A 12,828-nucleotide genomic window follows, 5' to 3' on the forward strand; every position below is an offset into this window, starting at 1 on the left:
GTGGTGGCCCTACAGATGACACCTCTCTGCTCCAGTGACACAGTGGCAGAGTACCAGGGGCAGGTCTTAAATGCCCCATGTGCTATCTATGTGCTATCTGGTTAGTGCATGATTTGACTATTCTTATCACCACGGAAAGTCACTACTTATGTCTTTGGCATATCAGACACTAAGCAATTTTGATGAACTCTCGCCGGCATTTTATTAATCCATCGACATTGTCATTTGTGTTTATCATAATTTTATATATAAAGTCACCCTTCATGTAGCGCTGCACTTCTATTCTTTTAACACTCCTTCTCTATGGTGGCATAGGACACCTCCCAGTCTACTAGTTTCCTGCTAAGGAAGGCCACAGGGTGCTCCTCTCCATCCTCATTTACCTGGCTGAGGACGGCCCCCAGCCCATAAGTGGAGGCGTCCTTCTGCACAAGGAACCTTGCTGGTAGTAGGGTGCTGCTAGGACGGGGTCATGGGAAAGGGCCTCCTTCAGCCGATCAAATGCGGTCTGGCAGGCCAGGGTCCAGGTTACCATCCGGGGCATGGCCTTCTTGGTGAGATCCATGAGGGGCTTTACAATCATGCTGAAATGGGGAACGAATTTGCGGTAAGAGTTAGTGCCCAGAAATGCCATAACCTGTTTCTTAGTTTGGGGGGTAGGCCATTCCCTAATGGCTTCTACTTTAGCCGGTTCTGGGTTTAGTTTATCCCCTCCCACCCGGTGTCCTAAATATTGCACCATCCCCATCTGGCACTTGTCTGGTCGAATGGTAAGGTTGGCCCCTGCAATTCGATCCAGGACAAAGCCCACATGCTGGAGGTGGTCTTCTCAGGTTTCGCTAAAGATGGCGATGTCATCCAGGTAGGCGCAGGCAAAGTCATGACAGCCCTACAGCACCGCAATTTAAAGTCCGCCTTTTCAACCATGCCCTCAGTTATGGTGTTTCCTCTGCCATGGTGGAAGCTCTGCAGGAGCCTGGGTTATGGGGGGGCTGCACTCCAGTTGGGGAGTGTCAGTCCTTACCCCGCTTGTGTTAGGAGGACCAACCCAGCTCTTTCCGGAGGTTGAGGGGGGTTTCGGCGCCTTCTCTCCCCTTCCTGCTCAATGGAGTGATGGCCAGCCTGGGAGTCCTGCCGTTTTTTTGCCTGGAAGGAGCGGGTCTCTCAGGGCCATGGGGTACCTTCAGGAGGGTCCTGGCAGGTCCGGCCAGTAAGGGGATGCCGTGCTGTTGGGTGGGACTTCTGGCGGGGCATAGCAGTATTGGTTCTGGCCGCTGGAACGCAAGAGGAGGAGGCAGGTTGGCTCGTGGTTCCGGGTCACCAGCATTCTGGAGGCCGGCGGGAACTTCAAGAGACCACAGGTTTCAGCAAGCTGCGCTCTCTGCAAGATGGAGGAGGCAGAGGGTCCAGGGGCGGCGAAGGCAAGCGCACTATGCACCAGCCTAGCCCAGGTAAGGCGGGTAGAGCGGTGCCTTCAATCCTTACAGTGCGGCTCTTTGTTTTTTTTTCCTGTATGCATTTGGATTTACCTCCCTGGACGGAAGCCTGCTGCCTTGGCACAGAGGCAGACTCCGCTCTGCTCCACGGCTCAGGGGGATGACTTGGGGGTTTTGTGGTCTAAGCCCTCTCTCTCGCTCACATGCTCTATCGAGCTCTCTCTCTCTCCTTCAGTTACAGCGGGTAAGGAGGGAGGGGAGATGAGGGTCCGGCTGGACGGGAGCCGGATGTGGTGTTTTCTGTTGTCCTGCTCCTTTCCTATATTGCAGGTCAAGGCCACGGTCAAGACGAAGGGGGGGTCGTGCCGATTAAAAGAAAGTGTCCATCTTGTAGGATCCCCTGACAGATTCATGGCCAAAACCACTTTGTAAAGTATATGTGGTGGATTTCGTAAGAGAAGAATCTTCACAGCAATGCAGTGACATGTTTGCTTCTGTGAAAAAGGAATTGTCAGAGACTCTGGGATCAGTCCAATCTTTGTTAAACTGCCGACGCTTCACCCTGCTTTGCAACAGAGCACCTTGTCCTGTCTAAGGCCGTCCGTTTAAGGCCAAAAGGAAATCTGACTCCGATTAGGAGAGAGAGCATCCTTCCATCCCTCAGTTTTGGGGGAAGAGGATGGTGAGGAGCAGGTTGCAAGCTTTTCCAGATATAAGCTATCGTTGGAGGAGGTGGACGACCTGCTGAAAGCCATATATATGATGCTGGAAATTCAGTAGGAGAATGTCCGGCTGTCCGTTCACAATAAAATGTACCAGGGCCTAGGACAAGCTAAACATAGTTTTCCCGGTCCATCAGGTATTATCAGTGTAATGTACGAAGAGCGCAGAGAGAGAGCACACGGAGGCAGATTGCACGGAACACAACATGCGGGCATTTATTGGGGGATTACAGAAGCTCGGCAGCTATTCCACAGAACACAAGACACAACAATGCGGTAGAGTTCTCAGGGTGACAATATGAGGCAGCAGGGGGGCTGGTAGTTCACCAGGTTCAATAGGCCAGAGCGGCGGGGCTCTGCAGGGTTTGGAATACGCAGGCAAGGGTTTAGGGTAGAAGTCCACACAGGGCAGAGAAACCGGGTACAGTGGGGTTAACTCACCAGCTAGCAGATTAGGGCACCGAAGGGTTAAAGTCCACACAGCAGATTCCAGGTACCGAGGGGTTAAAGTCAACACCAGCAGATCCAGGCATAACCGTGGAGAAGACTAGGGAGGGGGGGGGGTCAGTGTGGAGGTCTGGCCGCAGTTCAGACCTCGCTCACACTGGCAAGGGAAGCAGCCAGGAACCGCACACAGGGACCGGGTCCCGCTCTGTATTATATACAAAGCCTGGAGCTTTCCTGTTGCCGTGGTAACCCGAGACTTGGTGTCTGGTTACCATGGCAATGGGCCCCGCCCCCCTCGATGCCAGCCCTGTACAGGGAGCGTGGTCATTGTCTCTGGCAGGCATGGAGCACGGGAGAGCGCCGTGCCCATGGAGACAGGGAGAAGGGTGACAGCAGGGTGCCCGACTTTCTGGCACTCCGCCAGAGGAGCAGGATGGTCTTTCGGTAGGGTGTAGATTGCTGGTGGCAGCAGAGTGAGGGGATGCTGGGGGGGGCAAGCAGGAACCAGGTGATTGGGGGGGAGGGGGAGACTAGCTCTGTGACAACCCCTCCCCCTTCCATTCTACAAGTGCCGCCAGGGGAACCTCAACAGGTTCCCCTAGAGGCACTTGTGGACTGCATTTATTTACTGGGGGTCTTGCTGACGGGACAGCCCATCTGCGTTCTGGTGCTAGCTTCCCCATCGGTACTGGATAGTAAAGTTGCATGGTTGTAAGGCCAGGCTCCATCGTAAGAGGCTGTCACATACCTGGATAGTGAGCCTGACGTGACAACTCTGGCTCAAGGACCGCTGATGGTGAGAGAGCGGTACAGAGGCACGGTGGGGTAGGCGTGCCTGTGATCAGTCCAGTAATAGCGGTTAAGCTGATGAGTTGTAGGCAGGGAGCAGGGTTCTGATGTAGCCGTGCTGGATGGATACTCGAGAGCAGCGTGCTGAGGATGCAGGGTCAGACGATCCGGGTTTGGTATCGGGTCAGGCAGATCAGGCTTAAAGCGGCAGGAGGAAGAGTAGTCCGGTCACAGGCCAGGTCAGCAACGGAAGATCAATCAGACAGGAGCGTAGACAGTAGAATAATCCAAGACAAGCCAGAGGTCAGGGCAGGTAGCGATCAAGCGGAGGTCAGGAACAAGCTGGTTCGGTATCAGGAGACAGTCACAGGAATCGGGGAACACGAGCAGGGATAAGACCATACATCAATGGGACAACTACTGCAGCCAGTTTAAATAGCCCTTTTGGCACCAGCATTAGTGACAGGCGCGCGCCTGTGTCCAAGTGCCTGCACATCTGTTTGGCTCGTAAGAACTCTGCGCATGCGCATATTTGTGTGCCGTGGAACTTCACCTGCACTATGGGCAGGCCTTTCCTGACAGAGGCGGTCGTTTATCCTCTGAGACGCTATTCAGCCAGATGAGGGGATTATGGTCTGAGGATGGTGAACTCCCGTCCTTACAAATAGGGTTGAAGTTTCTTCAACGCCCACACTATGGCCAGGCACTCTTCCTCTGTAGTGGCATAGATGACCTCCCGGTCCAGTAGTTTCCTGCTAAGGCCACAGGGTGCTCCTCCCCCTCATTTACCTGGCTGAGGATGGCCCCCAGCCCATAAGTGGAGGCGTTTGTCTGCACGAGGAATCTTCTCTGGTAGTTGGGCACTGCCATGACGGGATCATGGGAAAGGACCTCTTTCAGCAGGTCAAAAGTGGTCTGGCAGGCCGGGGTTCGTCCATCAGGGGCTTCGCAATCATGCTGAAATAAAGAACAAATTTGTGATTAATAGTTCCCAGAAAAAGCCATAACCTGTTTTAGTCTAGGGTGTGGGCCTTTCCCTAATGGCTTTTATTTTAGCCGGATCTGGGCACAGTTTACCCCCCCCCCACCCAGTGGCCCCTGTAATTCGGTCCAGGACAAGGCCTACATGCCAGAGGTGGTCTTCCCAGGTTTCGCTGAAGATTGCGATGTCATCAAGGTAGGCACAGGTAAAGTCATGACATCCCTGCAGCAGCTGGTCCACCGTACGCTGGAAGGTGGCAGGGGCATTCTTCATTCCAGAGGGCATGTTGAGAAACTCGAACAGGCCAAAGGGGGTGATGAAGGCAGAGCACTCCTGACCCTCTGCCAGACGGAATTTGCCAGTAGCCCTTAAGTCCAGGGTAGTGACATAGGCTCCAGCCAGCCAGTCCAGCAGGTCAACGATACTGGGCATTGGATAGCCATTACTAACCGTGTGATCATTAAGGCGTCGGTGTAACAAACTAGCTCATTAGAGCTGGAAGCGGAGTTCTTCTTTTCCTTTCTGTTATGTGAGGTATTCCTCGAATCATTCCTCACATCCCCCCTCTCCAGTCCTGAGAGGCAAACGTTATCTCCTGACAGATGGTGTAGGTCAACCGGGGTAAGACATCCCTGGTGGTGCCAGTGGTCTGGGAAAACTGTCACCTTTCTCACCTACGTGTGATAAGGCAGCATTTCTCAGAGGGCTGGGAAGCATTGACCCAAAACGGCGTAAGCCCACCCATTATCAAACTGACCAGAGTAATTGTACATTCCTCAGGTCAACCGTATGTTTCATGTCATGTATTATGAAGCTGTAGTTAATACAGAGTTTCCCACTGACCACTCCCAAAATGTGTAGTCAGAGCTCCCCCCTTTGAGAGGGACTTTTAAGAAGAGACAAGTGAGTTAGAGCTTGTCACACACACAGATCTCCCAGCAACATTGTAACAAAAGGAGATCAAGAAATCACCCTGCTCTACAACTTGGATCTGCAAACCCAGGCATATGGGCAAGTAACTTAACCCTGTAATCTTCTTCCTAATTATCTCTTTGCTGTGTCTATATATATATATATATATATATATATATATATATATATATATATATATATATATATATAAATTTTTTGTGACATCTTTGTAAATATTGTATTGCACCTGTTTTGACCCTTTTAGTAATAAATCTTTCTTTCTGAAAGTGTTAAACTGTTTCTAAGCGCTTATTTGCAATTCACGAATCCCTGCCTTTGAAGAGACGCTACTGTTTGGTATATCTCTGTATAACAGGTCCGCTGCCCGTGCTATATAGATCAATATTTCAATCATTATACTGTATATTTGATAACGGGAGTTTCCCAGTCTCCGACAAAAGTGGTGGTGGCAGTAGAGGGTTAGTTGCGTAATTAACCCGACCCAGTAACAAGCGCATTCAGGCTGCAGGCACCGATTGTAGCCCATTAGCTGGACAATCGCTGTGCACGGTGCAGCTGGGTGGGGCCTTGTTACACGCGTCACATTGCGGTTTTAGATCGGCCGGTCCTTCGGTCACGAGTTTGGTGAGAAGGTCTGGGGTCTGACGCCGCGGACGTGACGTATTATTGTTAGTCGCGGTCGTGCGATTGTTGCCTATTGGTGGCGGCGATCGTGGATCCGTGACAGTCGGCAGTCGACACAAAAGCTGATGTGGCTGTCTTTCTTGGGGACAAGAACATCAGGGAAGGCCCAGGGGCTCTAAGAGGGCTGAATAATTCCCAGATCCAGCATTTCGTTTAGTTCCTTTGTGTTCCTAACTGCTTTGGGGAAACAATATGGAGCTTGTTGGAGGGGCCGGGTTCCCAGGGTCTCCACATGGTGAGTGGTGATGGTGGTCATTCCAGACCAGGCAGAAAAAGAGGAACAGCGTGTCACGATCACACGGTCGCTGCCACCAACATACGACAATCGCACGACCGCGACTAACAGTAATACGTCCCGCCCGTGGCGCCAGACCCCAGACCTTCTCACCCAACTCGTGACCAAAGGACCAGCCGATCTAAAACCGCGGTGTGACGCGCATAACAAGGCCACACCCAGCTGCACCCTGCACAGCGATTGTCCAGCTAATGGGCCACAATCGGTGCCTGCATCCTGAATGCACTTGTTACTGGGTCGGGTTGATTACGCAACTAACCCTTTCAAACTGCCACCACCGTCTTTTGTACAGAGAAGACGGAAACTCTGTCAGAAATACACTATAATGATTGAAAAGTCACCTGTCCAATATGGTCACCTACAGGCCAATTGGGCAGGGAGTAAACAAACACAGTAGTGTCTCTTCAAAAGGCAGGAATTCGTAAATTGCAAATAAGCGCCTAAAAACAGTTTAACACTTTCAGAAAGAATGATTTATTACTAAGAGTCAAACAGGTGCAATACAATATTTACAAAGGGATGTCACTAAAATAAATATATATATATATATATATATCATACAGCAAAGAGATAATAGGGAGTTACAGGGTTAAGTTACTTGCCCATATGCCTTGTTTTGCAGATCCACGGTGCAGAGCAGGAAGCGTAACTTTTAGGCTTGCAGCCTGTCCCTTTTAAAAATCCCTCTGAAAGGGGGGTTGCTCTGACTACGCTGTGTTGGGAGGGGTCAGAAGAACTCGGAATTAGAACCCACATCTGTCATAATCCATGACATGAAACATCGGGGAAAAGCCGGACTTGAGGAATGTTCAATTTTCTTGCAAGGCCGGGGAGAACGGTCTTATCTGTTTTTATGATGGGTGAGCCTACACAAGTTTCTCAGGTCAGTGCTTTTAAGTGAGAAAGGTTACACTTCCGCAGACGGCCTGACACCGGACTGAGGATATCTTAACTTGGGTTGACCCCCCCCCCCCCCCCCCGCGCCGTCTGTCACTCAGGAAGGGAGGGGGTAGGGAGTGAATGATCGAGGAATACCTCAAATAAAAAGAAAAGAGACAGGGGAACTCCGCATCCAACTCTAATGAGCAAGTTTGCTACACTGCGCTGGCTAGTGTCAGTTTTCTTTTGAGTGGACAGAATGTAAGGGGCTGCATTCCCATATTAACATCCTACAGATGCAATACACTGCAGAAATAACACGTTTTTGTACAAAAAAGAAAAACAAAGGAAAGTACAATTAAAGCACTATTGGGGAGCAAATATTCAAGAATTGTAAGCATAGCAAAAAGCATTTTGGAAATGGATGTGTGGAGACACAGACCAAATTGTGCAATAGAATTATATTGGAGCTTGCGATACATATAGACTTATGAAAGTATGTGGATGCTATATAGTATTTTACAGCTTTTAGAGATTATGAGCACCATTTTGTAGTAATTCATCAATTTTTTAATCTGAATTAGCCATGTATTAAACTGCCCACAAAGTTTCATTTGAACTGTTTGCTCTGTGTCTCCATATTTTTGTGTACAAAATGAATTTTACTGTTAAGTTCCATGTACACCTTACTCTCAAAGCTTCTGGTGTGAATCTGTCTCCATGGAGGAATGGACTCCATCCAGGCATATCTACAGATGGGAAGGCCTGGGAAAAACTTTTTTTCCCTTTTATTCATTAACGGACACAGCCTTCACGATCTTGACCGTAGGAGTAGGTCTAGGCAGAAAAATTGAACAAGCACAGCACCGCCTATGGGCAGTCCTAACTGATAGTAAACCCCCACTCTGCGATAGGCAGCTCAGTTTCTTTCTGCTTAGTGTAGGATTTGGGACCTGTGGTTCCATAGATTTTGCTTTTCCCTCTCTATTTTTTGTTTTTCTCTGGACGAGCTTTGGACTCTCCAGACTGTGGTGCGGTTGTTGCTGTCCTGCAAGTGGTTGTCTCTCCGTCTCTGCATGCAGGTTCTGGGCCTCATTGTGTCCTTCGAGGCGATTCCGTATGCCCAATTTCACACTCGGGCCAAGCAGAAGGAAATCTTATCAAGGTGGGACAGATCTCCAATGTCCTTGGGACAACCAGAACTGTGTGGGATACTTGACCAAGGCCTTTCTTCTCTGGTAGCTTTGATCTCCAGCTCTTTGGGTCGGGAAGTCATTTCTCCCTCTCCGTTGGATGGTGATCATGATGGACATTAGCCTGACTGGCTGGGGATGTGTTCTGGGTCTTCAGTTAGACCAGGGTCGTTGGACATTGGAAAAGTCGCCTACTGATCAACGTTCTGGAGCGAAGTGCGATCAGACTGTCTGTCCCATTGGATAGAGCTACTGCGCGAGCATCTGATCAGAATCCAGTCTGACAACGTCACGGTGGTGGCCTATGTCAATCACAGGAAGGGTCAAGGAGTTTGGCAGTGGTGCAGGAGATTTCTCACATTCTTCAGTGGGTGGAACTTAATTTACCGCCTCTCTCCACCATGTACATTCCGAGTGTAGAAAATTGGCAATCGGACAACCTCAGTCGCCAGATTCTAGATCCGGGAGAGTGGTCCCTGCACTCAGAGGTGTTTCGTCACATGTGTCTTCAATGGGGCATGCCTGATGTGGATCTGCTGGTCTCCCATCTTAATCAAAAGGTGTCGAGATTCGTGGCGAGAGTGAGGGATCCTTTGGCAGATGCGTCGGATGCTCTGGTGGCGCCGTGGAATTATCACCTCATTTATGCTTTTCTTCTCTCAAGCTTTTCCCTCATCTACCACGGAGGATGGATACCAAGGAAATTCGGGTTATTGTAATGGCTGCAGATTGGGCTCGGTGACCTTCCTAGGCCGAAGTGGTGAGGCTGATTGCAGATGTACCCTAGCAACTTCCGATGCGCGAGGATCTCCTTTCTAAACGGTTGATATTCCACCCTGCTTTACCATCTCTGGCTTTGATGGCTTGGCTATTGAAAGCCAGGTGCTGAGGGACAAGGGATTGCCAGCTTCTGTGATTCCCACTATGTTGAAGGTACGTAAGTCCACTTCCCCGAGGATCTATCATCGCACCTGGAAGTCTTACAATTTGTATTGCGAGGCCATGGGTTGGCATCCATGCTCCTTTTTTTTTTTGTATCTCGGATTCTGGCTTTTATACAATGGGGTGTTGATCAGAAACTAGCCTTGAGCACTATTAAGGGCCAAGTATCTGCTCTTGCGATCCTTTTTCAATGCCCCTTGGCTACACACTCTTTGGTTTGTACCTTTTTATTCTTGGGGTTCGACATGTTGTTCCCCCTGCCTGTTGGCGCCATGGGACCTGATCCTAGTTCTCTCGGTCCCTCAGGAACCACCATTTGAGAACATTAGGGATCTCTCCTTGCTCAAGCTTTCTGAGGTCGCTTTTCTGGTCATGATCACCTCGGCTTATCGGGTGTCTGAGCTGGCGGCCTTATCCTGTAAATCTCCCTATCTGGTTCTCCACAAGGATAATGTGGTTCTTCATCTGCCTCCCTCCTTTCTTCCGAAGGTGGTGTCTGCCTTTCACTTAAAAGAGGACATTGTCCTCCCTTCCTTGTGTCCATGGCCATCTCATCCTAAGGAGGTTGTGCTCCACTCGAACTTGGTATGGGCCATCCATGTGTACCTTTTCTGTTACGGCCCCCTTTCAGAGGTCGTATTTGCTCTTTGTGCTTGTAGATTGCCTGTGAAAGGGTCTGGCGGCTTCGGCCACTATTTCATGTTGGATCAGACAAATGGTTGTCCAGGGTTATGCAGTTAGGAGTCGGATGCCTCCATTCCCAGTCACAGCGCTCTCTACCAGGGTGATTAGTGCTTCCTGGGTGTTCCGATATCAGGCGTCCATGTCTCAAGTTTGTAAGGCGGCTACCTGGTCTTTTGTGCACACTTTTACCAAGTTTTACTAAGTTGATGTTCTGGCATCTTCGGATGCATGTTTTGGCCACAAAATTTTGCAGGCGGTTGTCTGAGGTTTCTGGGCCCTCTTACAGGGGGTTCCTTTGGGTGGTTCTGTTTTTTGTTTTTTTTTTTTCTTTTGAGTTCCCACCCCTCATTGTGGCACTTCTTTGGTACGTCCCTACGGTCAAGATTATGAAAGCTGTGTCAGTCAATGAACGAAAGAGAGAAAATTGGGTTTTATTTATTTTTGTCATTCACCGTAAAATCCCTTTCTCTGAGTATATTGACAGCATAGCACCCACCCCTCCTTTTTATTTGTACTGCTTTTGTAATGAACTGAGCTGCCTGCAGAGTGGGGGTTTACTGTCGGTAAGAACTGCCCATAGGTGATGCTGTGCTTCTTTTTTTTCTGCCTAGTTCTGTTTCTGCTCCTGAAGGTGGTGATATAACCCTACGGTCAAGATTTTGTGAAGGCTGTGTCAGTCAATGAACTCAGAGAAAGGGATTTTACAGTGAGTAACAACCAATCCTGTGTGTGCCATTTTTTTTCAAAGATATGACATGGTATTCGAACTAATATAACATGAAAACCTTAATGAAAGATTTCTGAGACCTATTGTAAAGTCTCAAATTATTGCAAGTTCTTAGCTGAAGACAAGCAAATCCTGAAATACAAGTCAAGTAATATTGTACTTAATGCAGTTCTCAAACAAGAAGTAAGCATTTCTGCCCTTAGGGGGCACTGCAGGGGAAAGACTCCAGTTTAGCTTGCTTATGGGCTCCACCTTGTACCTCCTACAGTTGGGTGATTGTTGGGATACATTAATAGTTTCTGTTCTCTCAGGCCTTAATTGACAGGTAAGAGGGTACATTTGTCCGACAAATTAATTTATTTAACCTTTAAATGATTCCTGATAATATTCTCCACCATCACAGCATAATGCTTGCTTATAGTCTGGTGAGTAAATAGTTTTCTTTTTCTCTTTTCCGTAAAATGGTGAGACCAAAATCTAGAGTTTTGGAAACATTTCCACATCGCAATTGCTGCTGAGAGCAAAGCTGCAATTTGCAAATATTGTAAGAAGAAATATTCTTTGACAAATGCTACAAGGATGATCAAAAACATCCTTGCATGGCAGAGGTGCCCTAAAAACATAAAAAAATACTTTATGGAATGAAATGATGAGGATCATAATGAAAGTGCAAGTAACTTTTCCCAGAGCTCTCATTCCAGAAACACTTTCAACTGCTTCTGGATCATCAGTGTTTCTTCACCAGCAGGATCTTCAAGTAAGGAAGTGTTGCAAACCACTGCCTCACAAAAATACTATCCTTTCATATATAGGTAAAATGAGATCTCAGGAGAACATTGATCAAGCTCTTACAAGAGCAATATATGCTTTTGGATGACCATTGTCAATAATTGAATGCATATTGGCAGGAAGCTTTTTACATTATTATAAGGGGGGGGGGGGGATACCTGTCCTCATGTTTAGTTGAAATGTTCTTAACCTATACAGTCCTTCCTCCTCTTCCTCCTCCTCCTCCTCTTCCTCCTCCTCCTCCTCCTCCTTCTTCCTCCTCTTCCTTTTTTTTTTTTTCTGGATAAGCTGTGCTTTCAGTTCAATCATAATACTTTTATATGCACTGTATTTCTCATTTCCAGTGTAATAAAATGGCTTTTAATTTGAAAAACTGCTCCAACTAAGGGCCCGTTCGTGCCACAAAAAAGTCCTCCAGATCCATTCCGGATGCTTTTTTGCATGCGCTTTAATGTGTTTTTGATGCATTTTCCGATGCATTCCAGATCCTTTTTTGTTTTTCGCTGTACTGGGGTCCAGTGCATTTTTTTTAATGCTTTTTACTGCATTCCAGTGTCATTCTGCGGAAGACAAAAGCAGCATGTTGGATTATGCCAATGTTTTGTCTCTCCAATCTAAGCATTGAAAGTGCAATCTCTGTAATTTACAGTTGTGATGAGATAGAGATAACTCCAATCTTAGTAAATAACACAGATGATCAGATGACACCTTTGTAAATCTTGTGAAGTTTATTCCATAAATTTAGAGAATCTTATAATAATGAACATCGGATAGGTCAAAAGATCATAATGTGATCTGCTTCCATAAGACATGAGGCATGAAGCTGAAATGCATTTCTGGGAAAAGGGGTGGAGCTATCTATATAACAGCATGAACTAAACCAAAGGAAAGGGAGGACCAGAGACAAAATACAAAACACTTAAAGGCACATGACAGTCATGTGAAACATGACACATTGGAACCCATATAACCTACTTTTCCATTTTTTTTTGATACAGAAACAAAAAGCGCTGCACTGTATGTGGTATGAAAATTTCCATTTTATTTATTTTTTTTATACATCTATAGGAATACCTGCCCTTAACCTCTTCATGCCAGCCTCCCGGCGTCTGGGCCTAGATGCCGAGTGGCAATTAAGAAAAACGTGCTGAGAGCGCGCGCCCTATGTGCTCCCAGCACACATGTCCGGTACTCACGGAAAGGTCCCGATCTCTTTCGATCGGGACCTTTGCCAATCGTGACCGCCATGACAGCGATTCACGACGGTCACATGACCCTAAAACCCTGCCCTGGCTTCTGAAACCCTTAAAGGCCCGGGAGGTGCCG

This window comes from Staurois parvus, unplaced genomic scaffold (genome assembly GCF_062004578.1).
Source record: "Staurois parvus isolate SC_StPar_1 unplaced genomic scaffold, SC_StPar_1.0 ptg000479l, whole genome shotgun sequence".
Taxonomy (NCBI): Eukaryota; Metazoa; Chordata; class Amphibia; order Anura; family Ranidae; genus Staurois; species Staurois parvus.